Source organism: Oryzias latipes, chromosome 11 (assembly GCF_002234675.1).
Source record: "Oryzias latipes chromosome 11, ASM223467v1".
Classification (NCBI taxonomy): Eukaryota; Metazoa; Chordata; class Actinopteri; order Beloniformes; family Adrianichthyidae; genus Oryzias; species Oryzias latipes.
The window spans coordinates 1,022,638-1,039,988 of NC_019869.2; the positions used below are offsets into that span (position 1 = coordinate 1,022,638).

A 17,351-nucleotide genomic window follows, 5' to 3' on the forward strand; every position below is an offset into this window, starting at 1 on the left:
ACCCACCCGGCCCACGGTTGGTCCAGGGAGGAGCAAGGCAGGGGCCCGCAGCCCCCGCCCAGGAGGGGGGCACCCTGGGGAAAAAGGGGGCCCACAAGGGGTGTTGTTAACATGGCCCGACCAGGCTCGGCCACAGTTGGAAATTTGGCTGGGCCCAGCGCTCAGGGGCAAGGACCAGAACCCAACCCCCAGGGACATGAACACCCACGGCTCAGGTGTAATGTGAACCCCCTCCTCGCGCGGAGAGAGCACCGCCGGGCCCAGGAAGCCGGCACCCAGGGGACACGGCCGCCGTTGCCAAGGGCCCCGTACCCCTCACCAGGGAAGGGGTAGGGGACAGATGGTCCCAGGTCCCACCTTCCTTGCAAAATGTGTGTGCGTGTGATTGTGTTTGAGAGGGTGTGTGTGTGCATGTGTGTGTGTTTATGTTGGAATGTATATATTGAGGGGGGAGGGGTGTGTGTACTAAGGGGGGTGCGGTTAAAATTGGCGGGTAGGGCACTAAGGGGACATCTCCTGATTACTCACAGTGATGTCCCCTCACCCTCCCCACCAAGGGGCCCTAAATGTCTAAGGTGCGGTTAAAATTGGCGGGTAGGGTGCCAGGAGGACATCTGCTGCTTGCTTGCAGTGATGTCCAAGCACCCCCCCTACCAAGGACCCTTCATGTCTAAGGTGCAAATAAAACCAAAGGAGGGGGGGCCCACTCCATTCGGCAACCATAGGAGGGGGGCCACTGCCAAGTATCCCCCCCCAAGGCGCATCGCAGGCTAAACCCCCCACCCCCTCACCCTAATATGAGGTTATATGACATTACATTTTTAAAGGATAACCCATTTTTTCATACATAAGCCACATGTGCCCACATGGAAACGTGTGTTGTAGAATGAGGATGTGTTTGTGCTGAAACAACGTGCTGCGTGTAAGAAAGAGGAGTGAGCGGGAGAGCGCTCAGCGGAAGAGGGAGGCTGTCACTCACTCTTGTGCTGCTCGCGCTCCTTCCTCCTCCACACGCAGCGCGCTGACACACATACACACACTCATTCTACAACACCTATGTAGTTAGTTCATTAGTTAGATAGTTAGTAGTTAGTTGCTAATATTATTTGTTATTAAAGAAAATACTGCGTCGTAATTATTACTTGTACCGGTTTTCATTTGGGATGCAGCCGCCGAAGGATTTTGTGTTGGAGTGGGGGGTTAAACCGTGACACTGCAACTCCTGCTGCTTCATCACCATGGTGATCAAACATCCCACACCGTCACAGCTCTACTCCAAACAGTGCCTGTGACACGGCAGTAACACGGCAGCAACATGGTAGAAAAAAAAACGTACCGGTAAAAGTCCCTTTGAGCAGCAGGAACTTCTAACTCCTGAGCACTGAAACCATGGAAGTCTTCCTCCTCAGTGTGGATTGGAATAGTGTCAGATATTCTTCATCACTCTCTCTCAGTCTCTCCTTCGTTGTTGTGAGTGTCACTCAGAGGTAACTTCGCTCACCTCACCGTCAGCAGCAGACCGGCTTTTCCAAACCCGTAGGTGGTGATGGTGGATTTTTCACACTGCTTTTAACGATTGCTTTGAACTTGAAAGCTGTGTCATATGCATTTCTTTCCATGATGAGGGTCTGTTCCTGCTATTCATTCACAAAGCAGGAATTTATATTAAAATTTGTCTTCATCACACATCTGCCGTATTCCCCCCTGTCTCACTCTTACCCTTTTTGCTCAGGCGCCCCTAGTGGTCGTTAGACAAAATGCATAAAAAAAAAGAAAAAAGGATACATTAGCCGCATCATTGAATAAGCCGCAGGATTAAACGCGTGTGACAAAAGTAGCGGTTTATAATCTGGAAATTACGTTATATCACGTACGTATATCACCACTGACTGACATGGAAGTTTGTTTTTCTTTGACAATCTTACAGAATTTGTATTTATTTATTTACTGAACTGTGTTTAAAGGTAGAAGCAACACAGACTAATCTAGAAATTCAGATTCTTGATAGAAATTGGGTCCAATTGTTTAAAACGATGCTTTTATGAATCAGTCAGAACTTGCTGCTGCTAGAGTGATGCATGAAGCACTAAAGAGTATTTCACACAGAATACAAGCTTGTCAACCTTTTCTGAGCCACGGCACACTTTAACCATGACAAAAATCCTGCGGCACACCAGCATCCAAAAACAAAACAAAGGAGAGACTCATAGTCTGTATTGATGTACAGTCCCTCCACAATCTCACATGCATTTTTATTATAATTGTGACAGAAAAAGCAAGAAGTTGCAGCTGTTTTTTCTAAAAGATGTAATAAAAGTTAAGTTAGAAGATTTAAAAACTGTTTGATGTGTGTTTGTTGTGGCTTCAAGACATTTAGAAAGAAAGACTTATTGTACGCTGAGATGCTGTAACTAAAACAAACATTTTATGTTTATTCGTTTAGAAAATACATGATGTGAGTGAGACAATGAATCTGCAATGCTTTAAGTGTTAAAATTCTTTTTTTTGGCTTAAAACCTGCAGAATTTCATGCAAAATATCGACTTTAACTTAGGTTGTTTATGCATGCAACCTCTGATATATTTAGTTTTACAAATATAAATGAATAAAAATAACCAGCTGTGTCAAAGAAAAATCAGTAATTAAATACATTTTTCAAAAATAATACAGAGACCCAAAACAGAACCAGGAATATATTCAGACAAAAGACATTTTTCCATCATTAATTATTTTAATCCTCCATCAAAATCATGAGAAAATACAGAAAAATGTTCCAAATATGGACTTCCCTTTCTAGATGTAACTTTTCAGTTGACTTTGTGGAAGCTGTTTGTTATTTGCTACAGACCAAACCTGAGTCTGAACTGCTGCTCTAAGTTAGCTCCTTTTCATGTCATTTATTACAGTTTCCTGTTTATCTGAGTCATTTTTACTGATATTTAAATGTGATGAAGTTGTTGATAGATGACACCTTCATTTCTCTGAACAATTCACCAGAAACTAAAATACAACCTTCCTTTAAGCACTATTTTGGAGAAGTAAACACAAAGAAATAATAAAGATAAAACATGTTTGTAGTTACATTACTAAACAATTAAATCAATGCACAGGGCTGCACGGTGGCGTAGTGGTAAGCGCTCTCTCCTCACAGCGAGAAGGCCTCCAGTTCAAGTTTTCAGGTTCTCTCCAGGGTCTCCGGCTTCCTCCCACCATCCAAAAACATGCTTCATAGGTTAATTGGCAACTCTAAATTGTCCCTAGGTGTGAATGTGAGAGTGATTGGGTGTGTGTTTGTGGACATTCTACCCTGCGACAGACTGGCGACCTGTCCAGGGTGTCCCCTGCCTTCGCCCACAAGTGGCCGGGATAGGCTCCAGCAGCCCCGTGACCCCGAAAGGGAAAAACGGTTAAGAAAATGAATGAATCAATGCACAGCTCGGGAACAGAAAGATTCAGAATTGTTTTTCTCACAGATCCAGTTTTTGTAGTTTCCTACATGCTGTTGTGTCCAATTCCCGTCAGCACTTAAGGAGACTGCATTGAGGATGTACGGATCTTCTGTAAACCTCTCATCCCAGAACCTGTGATAAAACATTCTGTTTACCTCTGGTCTAAATTCAGTTCATAAACTGGTCTGAATTATGATGTTACAAACATTTTCTGTATTTTTAAAGGATTTCACACATTTACAATCAGGCTCAGTCATAAAGAATGAATTTAGTAACGTTGGAAAAGAAACAAAGTCTTACGTTTCTGTCAGTGGTGATCCATCCACCCAGAACCATACAGGTTTATATGATGACCTTCCAGCATACAAACCGATCCAGGATTCTGCATTCTGATTCAATGCAGAAACAAACTCCTAGTAAACAAAAGAAAATGTTCTTTCTTAATGCATTCTCTGTCATGGCGCCTCTGTCAGCCCCGCCCCTCCGCTGTGATCTGCTCCTGACTCCACCAGCTGTGACCAATTCATCCTCAACAACTCTGCCGTTCTTAAGGAGACCCAGCTCCACAACACATCGGCAGATCGTTACCCCTTATGGTGACTAACCTGGTCTCAGTCTCGCTCATGTTTATGCATCCTATGCTGATCTCGCAACTAACGATATTATTCGTGTCTCAGGAATCCTGCTCTCGAGTGTCACCTGTGTGGAAGTCATTTCGAGCACCCCTGCTGTTCTGGAAACACCACGCTCGGCTAGCCGCGCTACTACCTCCAGCCACGCCTCAAGCTTCGCTCCTCTCTGGATCACATTCACGCTATCACCATCTTCCTGGAAGGAAAGAATAAAAATCCTTACTTACCTCTCACCTACCCTGTGTCCTCATTTTAGGTTCCAGCATCTAGGTCTGCCGCTCCTCCGAATCATGACATTCTCTCCATCTTGGTTTCCTTTCCCACTTAATGTCCAGTAAAAAAATGTCTGGTCTTTAGGATTCATCTGTTCTGGATAATTGTCCTAAAAACTGAGAGAAAGTTCATCTGAGAAACAAAATCTGACTTTCTTTGATGCAGATTTCTGTTCATTTAGTTTTTGCTTCTTGTTTTGTCTTCAGGGCCAACAGTCCATTTCTACTGAATCCCAGTTTAGCCTATTTGGAATTGAAGACATTAGAAGTGGGAAAAAGAGTTTCTGTGTTCCATCACAACGTTTCTTTGAAATGTTGCTGACAGACAAACATGAAATCTGAGTTGTTGAGGAGAATTTCAGCTGGAATCCATCAGCATCCAGACAACAGCAGCACACATACAGGTGGAGAATCCAAGACACAAGAAGCTGGAAGGAACTAGTGTGAACACACCCACCTGTTCCTCTTTGCTGTTTACCACCACCAGATCAGATCCTACAAACTGACAGAAAATCTTGCTGTCATACCAATGTCTCTTCTCAGTAGATTTATAGTAGCAGCTGCATCCAATTCTCATCCATCCTTCAGGACAGCATTTACCTTTAAAGGAGTGATATACAAAAATACTGCAGGGTTTATTTTCTGGTTTCATCTGTATTTTCTACTAAAACATTAGTGTGAGTGTGTGTGGGGGGGTGGGGGTGGGTGGGGGGGTTGGTCATGATGCAGAGGTGGAGCAGTTTAGGCAGGTTTGATTCCCAATCTGCCTGCACATGTGTTCAAGTGTCCTTTGGCAAAACACTGAGCCTCATGTTTTGCTGTCATGATGAAGAGGACCTGGCTGCAGACATCAACGTCCAGAACCAGAAGTCCTGGACCAGAACTGGAATTACCCCCACATCACTCAAAACAACTTTAGTTCAACTGGTAACCCTAACAGTTTTTTGGGTAAGTCGTATAATTTCTGCTTCCTCAAATGATGTGAGGAACCATCTTGTCTGCAGGTTCCTCTTTCCATGAAAGTGTGTGTAAATGGATGAAAGGAGTCAAATCTGTAGAAAATAGTGGTTCTAGAAGGAAACTGGAAAATCAATGAATATTGATTCAAAAATTCAAACCAATGATGACCTGGGGCCTCATTTATAAAACTTTGCGTAGGATTTGCGTCAGAAGTGGCGTACGGATGAAACATAGGATGTGCGTACGCACAGAAATATTCGGAGTTATAAAACCGTGCGCACGCACATCCTACGCATCTTTCTCTTAATAAATCACAACCAATTCTAAATGCTGCGCAGCTTTTGCGGCCTCATGACACGCCTATAGTTGCCCATAAATAGTCCGTGAAACGCCCACAAATGAATATTCATTGATTGCGAAACCATGGCAAACACGGAGAGAAAATCAAAAAAACGTAACTTCACTCAATGTGAAGTAGAAGTTATCGTTGGCGAGGTGGAAAAGAGGAGAATAATGTTGTTTGGAGGGCACAGTGTGGCCTTACTAATGCCAAAAAGGCACGTGAGTGGCAGACGGTGGCAGACGCTGTAAATGCTGCAGCCTCACAACCTCGGACCGTGGCCGAAATAAAAAAGAAAAGGTCGGACATCAAAGTCAAGGCAAAAAAACGTCTAGCGCTGAACCCCCCCCCCCCCCCCCCACACACACACACACACACCCGTGTCTGCCACGGGTGTGTGTGTGTGGGGGGGGACACCGGAGCTGACCCCTCCTGATGAGAGACTGGCGGCAATAATTGGGGAATCCCTTTTAAGTGGAGTGGTGACTGAGGCGCAGGGGGACACCGACGCGCCAGATGCACGGGGTGACACCCCCCCAAAAGCCCGCAGAGGAAGTCGGAACCGGCTCATAAGCCACTCGTCCTCGTTTGCCAACAAGTTTCCTTGCTGTCTAAAGATGCGTTCACTCCGAATTCTTCCATTTGCCACATCTTCTAAGAGCGCAAGATCAGCCATTGTGCGTCATTACGCATTGTGATGGAGCATTTTATTTCCCTCCATTTAATTACATCTGACAAGCTACAGATGTCGGTAATAATCGACGTGGAAATGGGAAATTGATCAGCGCAAATGTAATTTCTTGTTGCTTTCTGAATGGTCGAGACATACGCCATACATTGTTTTATCAAAAATAAAACAAACTAAAGGCATATGCATGAATACCATAATTCTGTAGCTTATGAAGAAATGTTTTACTATGAAAACAACTTTCCCCAGTGGACTATTAATGCATCTCTCTCTATCTATCCATCTGTCTGTCTGATTGCACCTATATCTGCTCCGCCAGACGGACACATTGACGAGAATATCAGTTTTGTACATTATTTCGTTCTGTTAACTATATTATTTATGAGGATGAATTGCACAACATGCCAATATTGCAGAACATATTTCACTTTTCTTTTTGCAAATATTTGTTCATTTGAATTTCTGTTGTAATTTTCGTTTGATTTTTTTTTGTTTGTTTCACTGCTGATCGGTCCAACGGGTGTTTGTGTAGCTGTTAATTGTAAGACTTGCTTTGTGAAGTCTTCATGTTATTTCTGAGAGGCAGTATTGTCATTTTCACTTTCACGTGTTTCTTCCATCTGCCGACGGCGTCGCCGTTTCTCATTTCACCCGTTTTTGTGCGTACGCCTGGGTCAGAGCGTGAAGGACCGCACATTTTCCCGTCAAGTTTGCGTTTTATAAATCTCAACTATTGCGTAGAGAGTGGCGTACGCCTTCTTTTGTGCGTACGCAACGTTTATAAATGAGGCCCCAGATCGGCAGAAGACTGTTTAACCCACTGATCTACAAAAGATAAAAAAAATACTTTTTAAAGGTAATCCTTTTTTTTTTTTTACTTAGATTAGTTTTTTTTTTACAAATTAAAACACAGAGCATACAAAAACGTTTTTAAAATGCAGTTTTATGTTAAAATCTTTGAATCAGTTTACAATTACTTGTTTAAATGGTTGGTACAAAAATATACTTTTGAAAAAATTGAAGTTGGTCTAAAGAATTATTTCTGGATATGATATTGTTGGGAGCATCTCACAGTGATGTCCCATCACCCTCCCCACCAAGGGGCCCTGAATGACTAAAGTGCAGTTAAAATTGGCAGGTAGGGGGCTAAAGGATATCTGTTGCTTGCTGGCAGTGATGCCCAAGAACCCCCCCTACCAAGGGTCCTACATGTTTAAGGTGCAATTAAAACCAACAGGGTGGGGACCCGTTCACATACAACAACCATAGGAGGGGGACGACTGCCAAGTAACTTCTCCCTCCAAGGTGCATCACAGGCTGACCCCCCCCCATTACCCTAATAAATAATTATATGAGGAAGAGGTTAAATGGGGGACAGCTGGTATACTGTCCCCCTGTGATGAAACAGCTCCCCAGCACTGGTCCCAGGTCTCCTCAGCCTAGGGACCACATCCATTGAAGTGCCAAGCCCCCAGGCCCCACAACCCCCACCTCACACAAGGAGAGAGGAGCCAAGAAAGCACTGCCCCGCCCGGAGCAAGCCCCGCCCCCCGCCCCTGGGAGAGCTCTGGTCGGCTGCTTTGGTCACCAGCCGGAGTGACCGCCGATTGCCTCAGTGGAGACCCCAAACCCGGAAAACCTGCAAGGACCTGTACAAATTGTAGACCCTCCCCCTCCCCTAAGCACCCTGGACATCACTGGAAACAGAAATTCATAGGATGGTTTAGAGCAGGGGTGTCAAACTCCAGGCCTGGGGGGCCGGCCTCCTGCTGGTTTTCCAGAAATTCTGCCTCATCTGCTGCTGATGACCTGGATCAGGTGTGTTTAGTCAATAAGGAGCTTCAACGGCAGGTTGGTTGAAAACATGTTGGACACCGGCCCCCCAGGCCTGGAATATGACCCCCCTGGTTTAGAGTTTCTCAGATCTGCGTAGCAGCACTTCCGCCTTTGGCGATCCGGCTGCCGGTCCGAAGACAAATCCTGTCCAGGTGAAAGTTTCAAAGAACCGCGGTGCGCCTGAAGGAGGACCGCATAAGGCAGAAATGCTGCTACGAAGTCCCGAGAAGCTGTGCTGCAGCACTGCTGCTAGCATGTCTGTGTCTTGTTTTTTTTTAACTTGTTTAACCTGTGTTAGACATATTTTACTTTAACAACAGAGGTTATGAATCTTCTGACAAACCAGAGGTATGTCTGAATAAACTCCTCTTGGAATCGAGGACAAACTTTATTCATTTTAATCGTATTTGTAGATTTTTTGTGTTGGACCGGACGGAAAAGGAAAGAAGGGAATAAAAAGAGGGATGTTAGAGAGAGGGGGGGGTAGAAGGGTAATTATAAGGCAGGGGTAAAACCATGAAGCAGCATAAAGCAACAAGTTGCTGGATGTTTATCAATACGGTCAGGTTCAGATGTAATACAAATCTAGAAGGGGCGGGGCCTTTCCACACACACACACACAAATGTTATAAGCACACCTGCTAGCTGCAAAAATGTCCACATGTCAACATGTACACAATACAGATATTGTTCACACACGCATACTTATGCCTTCAAGCCAACTAGTGTGAAATATTTCATTCATTCAATCATGCAAACTATTAGTGCAAAGGTGAGCTGACACCTGTGTTCAGGTGAGTGTTTATGTTCTTCTAAAATGGATGGTGGAATGTGAAAAGAATGAAGGAGAGTGCCCAGCCATCCCCACACCAAGACCCCCGCCGCAGCAGCAGCGGCAGCGGCAGCGGCAGCCAGAGCCTCCCAACACCACACGGCAGTAGGCAAAGAACAACCGCGCCCCGGGTGACCACATCCGCCTCCCAGGCCAGGGCCAGCAGGACCGCCATGAGGCCCCCAGAGACAGAGAGTAGGGAGGCATGGGGGGAGAGAGAGCGCCGCCCCAGCCCAACCAGGAGAGCAGCCCCCCGCCGCGCCAGGAGGGCCCAACGCAGGGCCCCACCCGAGAAGAGTGCCCACAGCCCCAGACGAGCGCCTCATCACCACCCAGGAGTTCTGGGCACCCCCCCGCCCCACCCCAGGTACGGGCCAGGACCCCCCAAGGAAGACCCGCTCGGCGCTCCAGGCAGCCACCCACCCGGCCCACGGTGGGTCCAGGAAGGAGCAAGACAGGGGCTAGCCGCCCCCGCCCAGGAGGAGGGCACACAGGAGAAGAGGGGCTCCACAAGAGATGCTGTAAACATGGCCCGACAAGGGACGCGGACAGCCCCGGCTCAGGTGTGATGCGATCCCCGGCCATGCCAGAGAACTCAGGGACCCCCCTCCCAGCGTGGAGAGAGCACCGCCAGGCTCAGAAAACCAGCACCCAGGGGACGCGGCCACCGTTTCCAAGGGCCCAGTTCCCCCTACCAGGGATGGGGTAGGGGACAGATGGTCCAGGGTCCCACCTTCCTTGCAAAATGCGTGTGTGTTTGCGAGGGTGTGTGTGTGCATGTGTGTGTGTTTATGTTGGAATGTATATTTGGAGGAGTGAAGGGTGTGTGTACTTGGGGGGTCCTGGCTCGTACCTGGAGTTGGGGCGGGGGATGCCCGGAACTCCTGGGTGGTGGTGGGGTGCTCGTCTGGGGCTGTGGGCGCCTTTCTCCGGTGGGGCCCTGCGTTGGGCTGTCCCGGTGGGGCGGGGGGGCTGCTCTCCTGGTTGGGCTGGGGCGGCGCTCTCTTTCCCCCGCATGCCTCCCTGCTCACTGGCTCTGGGGGCCTCGCGGCGGTCCTGCTGGCCCTGGCCTGTGTGGCGGATTTGGTCGCCCGGGGGGCGGTTGTTCCCTGTCTGCTCCCGTGTGGCGTTGGGGGGGTTCCGGTTGCCGCTGCTGCTGCAGCGGGGGTCTTGGTGTGGGGATGGCTGGGCGCTCCTCCTCCTTCTTTTTATATTCCATCGTCCATTTTAGAAGATCATAAACACTCGCCTGAGCACAGGTGTTAGCTCCCTTTGCACTAATAGTTTGCATGATTGAATGAATGAAATATTTCACACTAGTTGGTTTGAAGGCATAAGTATGCGTGTGTGAACACTATCTGTTTTGTGTACATGTCGACAGGTGGACATTTTTGCAGCTAGCAGGTGTGTTAATAACATTTGAGTGTGTGTGTGGACAGGCTCCGCCCTTTTTGTACTGCATTTGAACCTTACCATAATGATTAACAACCAGTAAACTTGTTGCTTTATGCTGCTTCATGGTCTTATCCCCCCTCCCCTCCTACTATCACCCTCCTACCCCCCCCCCCCTCTCTAACGTCCCTCTATCTTCTTCCCTTTTTTCCTTTTCCGTCCGGTCCAACACCAAAGATTTTCAAACATGATTGACATTAATAAAGTTTGACCTCAATTACAAAAGGGGTTTATTCAGACATACCTTTGGTTTGTCTGAAGATTGTCTAAAGTGCGGTTAAAATTGGCGGGTAGGGTTCTAAGAAGACATCTGCTGCTTGCTGGCAGTGATGTCCAAGCACCCCCCCCCCCCCCCTACCAAGGGCCCTACATGTCTAAGGTGCATGTCTGTGGCTACGTTCACACTGCAGGGTTTGTCAGGCTTATTTTTGAAAAAATCTGTTTTTTTTTGCAAGACCGTTCACATTTCAAAGTAAAGCCGAACTTTTGTGATCTACAGTGTGACCGTGAAATGACCCAAAATTGACCCACATGCGCAGAAGAGTACTCAACGGTGAACGACGTCACTCGTTGTTTGCAGATGTAGCTACTGTTAGCAATGGATGTCAACAACTGTGTTGTCAACAGCAAAGCTCTTTTGCATTAATACATTTATTTTTACGAAGGAGCAGCACAAATATTATCTTTTCATTTTAAGAAGGCATTGGAGCCGGGTTGTCCGGACCCACTGTTGTGGAATGGGGATGTGGATGTGCTGGGGCCGCGCACGTGCGTTTGTGTAAGAGACAGGAGAAGAGGGCGTGCAGCAGTGGAGAATGGGGGGGCAGTGGGGGCACGCATTCATGTTGTGTGTTACGGAGGAAGGAGAACGGTAATAAAAGAAGGTTTCCCCCAGAATAAATGCTATGGACTCCTTTATTAAGCCGTTCTGGAGAATCCTGGAGAATCTAAGGGTCCGAACGGGGAGGAGGAGGAGGAGGAGGATCCCCCTTGGGTCCCCCACGCTTCTGACCACGGTCGGAAAGGGGAGAAAAAAAGAAAAGTAATCGCGGGAAAGGTTCAACACCACACTCGGCCGTTTCGCTGGAAATATTTTAAAAACCGCCCGGTTGCAATAAGAGCCCTGGAGTTTGGCCTGAATAGAGCTGTCACCCCAAATATGTATCCAATCGGTGACCTGGCTTCCCTTCCACTGACTGGTCTCAGCAGCATCGTCCACCATGGTTGTTGTTTATGTTCTAGTTCCCGCCTACTTCAACACAGAATGATGACGTTTGTTGCGTATGTGGCCTGGCTGGTCAGACGGCGGTCGCAATTGAAAAGATCGGATACGTATCGGATTCAGGACCACATTCCCAAGTGGCCTGGATCACATTTGAAAAGATGGGATCTGTGTCGTTCAGACTGTCATGAAAAGATCAGATACAGGTCGCATAGGGGCAAAAAAATCGGAATTGGGTCGTTTCAGCCTGCAGTGTGAACGTAGCCTTTGTGCAGCTGGACACATGGAGACAGCAGTGACGTCATCGCCCCGCCTCCCCTCTGGAAATGCTGACTGGAATTGAATTAAATGACACTATTTGCAGGGTGGATGTTAAAATGAAAATGCAATCCCCTCTTTGCATTTTCATTTTAAACCTTGTTCTATCCTAGGCACTTTAACGTTGGGAGTTGGGTCATCTAGACCAGTGGTCCCCAAACTTTTTGTCACCGCGGACCGGTACAACGCAAGGCACGTTTACTGCGGACCGGTGTGTGTGTGTGTGTGGGGGGGCAATTTTGAAGGCTTCATCACCGGTCACTGCATATTACGCACAGCGGGTTTGGTGCGTGGGAATTGCCCGTGGCGATAAATCCATATTTTAAATAGGTTTCTTGATACTGCCTGTTAAAGGCAGATTTCCCTTTTTTAGCGGGTGCAGGTTCCTCTTCTGTCCCTTCATTGGACCGTTTCCCCTTGTCAAAGCAACTTTCTAAAGAAGTTTGTTTTTTGCTCATTTTGTTTTTTTGGTATAATTTTAGCGGGGTGTATCACGTGATGTTTGGTGTCGCGACTTTGACGTCCGTTAAGTGTGAAGGATGTAACAGAGAGAATCCGGTCACTTTTCAAAATAAAACGTTTTTTTTCGAAAAAACAAACAATATAATGGAAATTATTTTTTCTTTCTGTGCGTCCCGGTGCCAAAATTTCCCGCGGCCGGGAACCTGTCCGCGGCCCGGTGCTAAGTGTCCCGCGGCCCGGTACCTGTCCCCGACCCGGTGCCAAGTGTCCCGGTGGTTGGGGACCACTGATCTAGACCCACTAGACAGTGCTCTGACCCTTTTTCCTTCAATGATTTGTGATCTTCACTGGTGTCCATGGATTTCATGAAATCTTTCCACCTTTATCCACCTTTGTCATGGTGGGGGGGACACCTCAATGGAAGGGGGGGGTCATCTAAGATAGCACAAGGGTTAATTATGACACAAATTAAACATTTTTAAGTAGAAAATGAAAAAGAATTTTGAAGTATTGATTTTTCATTTTAATCTTGAGTCATTTGATGCAGTTACATTTTGAAAATTATAAATCATTTCTGTTAATCCATTTTAATTGTCAAATTAGACATTTCTAAATGAATTTGCTACACATTTTTGAAAATGAAATGTCAAATACCATTTTCATTATCATTTTAATTAAGTGACAGAAAAAGCTGTGTTGAAGTAGAAAATGAAAAAGCATTTTCAAGGATTGTTTTTTCATTTTAATTTTGAGTAAAAAAATGCAGCTTCATTTTGAAAATGAAAAAGCATTTCTGGTTTTGACTTTTATTTTTAATTACGCTACACAATCGCTTCCATACAAGACAAACAGGTAGGGAATTAATGTTTCTTCTCCTCCTGGATCAGTTTAGTTCAGAACTGTGATGATAGATGTGTGAAACCGTGATCACTGTGGTCTTTTCTCCGTGTTCCTGTTTGAAACAGTCCATGTGAGGCTGAACTCAAGCAGGTTTAAATAAAAGAGGAACAAAAAAACCCAAAGACATTTTTAGAAATAGTTTGTTCAACATTTTGACTAAACATTTAGAATCTATTTTACCTGAAGGTTCAGTCTGCAGGTGATTGTTTCTGATTTTCAGTCTGTTGTTTTCCAAAGACACCAGAAGATCTGAAACAGAATCACTTTGATATGAATCAATAGAAGTGATTTCATGATTTATGGAAGACATTGTTGCCATGGGAACAAAAAATACATTTAAAAACCACAAAGAGATAGAATGACCTAAAAACTGAATATGAGATGTTAGAAATAAAATGTTGAATTCTTACAGCGAGTCATGAGTCCAGCCAGAATCAGGAAACAGAAAACTCCCAGAGAAAACTTGAAAACTCTGAAACAGTTTCTTCTCTCAGCTTGAAGATTCTTCTGCTTCTGATTTTCTAAAAAGCAGATTTAGTTTATTTCCAGAATTCTATTCAAACCGTTGTCATGCATGCTACAATTTCTTCCTGACTGAACAGTATTGCAGCAATGTCTCTTTCTAGAAGGACAAAAAGGGAAGTTCTTTATTTGAACATGATGATTATTTAGAATCTACATTTCCAAATGTCATTGTTTCACTAAATAATCCAAATATCAGAGAAATAACAGTGATTTGGTCCAAATGATCTGAGGTTGGTATGAAATAATATTGTAGTATTTAGTCTGAAGTTTTTCTGCTCACCGGTTTGTTGTAATCCATGATCAGAGTGCTGCTCTTCATCATCTAACATCTCCACCTCACTTTGTTCTCTTCCATCTGGATGAAGATTTCTGCTAAATTTCCCTCTCCAATCTGCTGCAGCTTCAGTTTGTGTGGACATCTTTAGAGATCAAACTAACTGAGCAGACTTCACTGTTTCCTGATGAAAGCAGTCAGCTCTGAACTGCAAACATTCAGGAAGTAGCAGCAGAACAAACTCCACTCATGTCATTCACTCTTTCATGCACTGATGCTGCAGAGAGACTCCCATTCAATTCAATACAACCACTGGAACAACTTCAACACAAACATTCAGTTACAATAAACTCTGTTATGACATGAATGTATTTTCTTTTCTTTTTGTTTACTCAATTTTTTTTTTTCATTTCTTACCCTACATGAGTTTCCTGTTCTCACCAATAGACTAAAAACAGAAACAGTGTTGCATCTGTCAGAGGTGTTAAACTCTTTCAGGACAGAGAAAACAAAGTTAGTGACATTCAAATAACAGAAGTGACTTTCAGGTTTAACAGAACAACAAATCACTACAAAGATTCATTTACTATAAACTATATGACATGAATATATTTTATTTATTCAGAACTGCAAGTAAATCTGCTGCATCATTTATTTGGAGGGAACTTGAATGTTCTGCTGTCAATGAATCTACAAAGACTGGAAGAATTTCAATACTAACATCCATTTACAGTTAACTTTGTTATGACATGAATATCATTTTAGAATATTTGGTTTTTATTTATTTGACATATTTCTATCCAGTCTCACATGTAAATAATGCCATTAGAATGATTCTGAATCCTGAACAGACATATTTGTACTTTGAAATAGATAACATGACACATTGAATCCATCAAATATGAAGTTCCAAAAGTTTCTAGAATAGTTTCTAAAGGGAGGAAGTAAACTTTGATGATCCCACCTCCTCTAATGTTGATCCACATTTGTTCCTCCTCCTCTTTTGTCCTCAGTGCTGCTTTCAGAAGGACAGAGAAGTTTCCAAAAGGAAGAAGTTGTGTTTTTCTCCTTGAACTGCTGCTCTAAGTTACCTCGTCTAAATGCCATTTATTACAGTTTCCTGTTAATCTGAGTCATTTTCTTTTTTAAATGTGATGAAGTTGTTGCATAGAATAGATGACTTCATTTCTCTGAACAGGATATAAACTTGGCTTTTTTTTAGAAGAGGTTAAACAACTGCATGTTAAAAGACTGTGGCACATAACCTGTTTCCAGAGATATATTTATTATCGTTATGATGGATTCATTAATTAGAGGGATGGTTTCTTTAAAAAGCTTAAAGGGATTGGGTCTAACAGACAAATCATCTTCAATATTTGATTACAATTGTACTATTATAATCATAAGATAATTCTGTGAAATAAAAAGGTCCATATTCTGTTGGTATTTCTACTTCTGCTGCCGGATTGACAGCCGTCCTTCAGGGTTGAACTGATCCTGTGGTCTTTTTCTTACCACTGTTGTGGTTAAAAACTGCATTGAAGTGGCAAAACTCACAGTTTTCTCCTTTGTTCTTTAATGTTTTCCATCATGTGTGTTTACTTCCTGTTTGTTGCTGTTGTTGTTTTAGGTGTGAATTGCTTCACAATGAAAGAATAGAGGGAAATAACCTCTTTTTTCTCAAATCTGATGAATCCTAGACTTTTCTGGTGTTCATAGTTGATCTTCAGAGTGTTTTTCTCTGCAGTTCTGCGTCCATCAAAGGCTCCAGCTGCAGCAGAAGGAGCGTCTCTCCACCCGTAGGTGTCACCAAACCTTCTGCTAACATGCAGAGCGTCTGACAAACATCTCTGGACGCTTCTGCCTGAACAGACGCTTCAGAAGCAGCGCAGCACTAACTGAGGCGGTTTAAGTGTTGCGTAACGCTCGTCCTTTAAAGCCTTTGCTTTTTCATTTAGGCAGATTTAGACTACAGAGTACACTTTTAAAGTACAGTTGGAGAAGAATTGAGTTTTTTAGGAGTTTCTACGGACTGATGTGTGTTTCATGGAGCTGGGGAGACGTCTCAGGAGCATTCTGGGTAAAAGAACCGTCAAAAAGGCCAAACTGATGCAAGAAGATGGCCACTGCCTTGAATTTTGTGCATTATTACCCCTTGTGCTACCTTAGATGACCCCCCCCCCTTCCATTGACATGGCCCCCCTACCATGACAAAGGTGGATAAAGGTGGAAAGATTTCATGTAATCCATGGACACCAGTGAAGATCACAAATCATTGAAGGAAAAAGGTTCAGAGCACTGTCTAGTGGGTCTAGATGACCCACCTCTCAATGTTAACGTGCCTAGGATAGAACAAGGGTTACATAAACATTGTGAGGATGAGCTTACCTTAGCCGCTGCAATTGCTCTCAACCCAGAGGGATTATGGGCCCTTGGGGGGGTCAGACGGGATTCTAATATCTCCCATATTTAATGTCTATTATTTCTGCTATTTCTGTCCTAATCTTTTCACTGAAGACTGAACTTATTTGGGGCTTTCCATGTTGTTTTCTGACTCCGGCAGAGACATAAAGTTCTGTTTGGATTGATTTTGCACAGAAACTCCACGTTTCCCTGCAGGTTCTACACATTTAGAAGCAACGCACCAGAAACCTTTCTTAAGCGTCACATGAAGCTTCGGTGTTCAGAAAATTAAAAAATGCAATTATAAAGCAGCTAAAAGCTCAAAATGTCCCAAGACAGAAACTACTTAAAGGCTAAATATGATGGTGATTTAAAAAAACGTGACATGAACAGTAACTGATGCACAATAAAACACATGTGGACAGATGTCTTAGATAAAGAGAGTTAAACAAAAGTAAACTGTAGATCAGCCTGTTTAGGTTAAGTAAAGATTCAGCTTTTGACAAATGGAAAGATATTATAATGTCATGTTTGACCTCCACACTAATAGCACAAAATTTAAAAATGTCTATTTTTAAAGTGTTTTTTTAATGATGATTAAACCGATTTTAGGTTAAAATAAAACAAGGTCAAGCACCCTAAGAAAACAAGGACTATCGGCCTGTGGCACTGACCTCACATGATTGACAGGTTAGTGCTTCAGCAGCTGAGGCCACAGGTGCAGCATGTCCAGGATCCACTACAGTTTGCATGCAGGGAGAGAGTAGTGGTGGAGGATGCAATCCT

The 17,351-nt window shown here is 44.3% G+C and overlaps 1 protein-coding gene and 2 long non-coding RNA genes across 6 annotated transcripts in view; 1 reads left to right on the forward strand and 2 right to left on the reverse strand.

Annotated features, from left to right (window-relative positions):
• The window catches only part of LOC105354996 (CD209 antigen-like protein E), a 686,243-nt gene that overhangs the window by 335,066 nt on the left and 333,826 nt on the right, over nt 1-17,351 (forward strand). The gene's annotated exons all lie outside the window — the stretch shown is intronic.
• On the reverse strand, nt 2,805-5,549 carry LOC110015838. The gene is made up of 2 exons (XR_002874095.1): nt 3,750-5,549; nt 2,805-3,581 (listed from the first exon to the last, which is right to left on the reverse strand). It is a non-coding gene; the product is annotated as an uncharacterized LOC110015838 (long non-coding RNA).
• LOC110015837 lies at nt 13,231-14,469 on the reverse strand. 3 transcript variants are annotated; one of them, XR_002291096.2, is made up of 3 exons: nt 14,169-14,469; nt 13,774-13,884; nt 13,231-13,612 (listed from the first exon to the last, which is right to left on the reverse strand). It is a non-coding gene; the product is annotated as an uncharacterized LOC110015837 (long non-coding RNA). The 3 variants fall into 3 exon arrangements; XR_002291097.2 differs by lacking the exon at nt 14,169-14,469 and having other exon boundaries at nt 13,231-13,415; nt 13,544-13,612; nt 13,774-14,153; XR_002291095.2 differs by lacking the exon at nt 14,169-14,469 and having other exon boundaries at nt 13,231-13,439; nt 13,544-13,612; nt 13,774-14,153.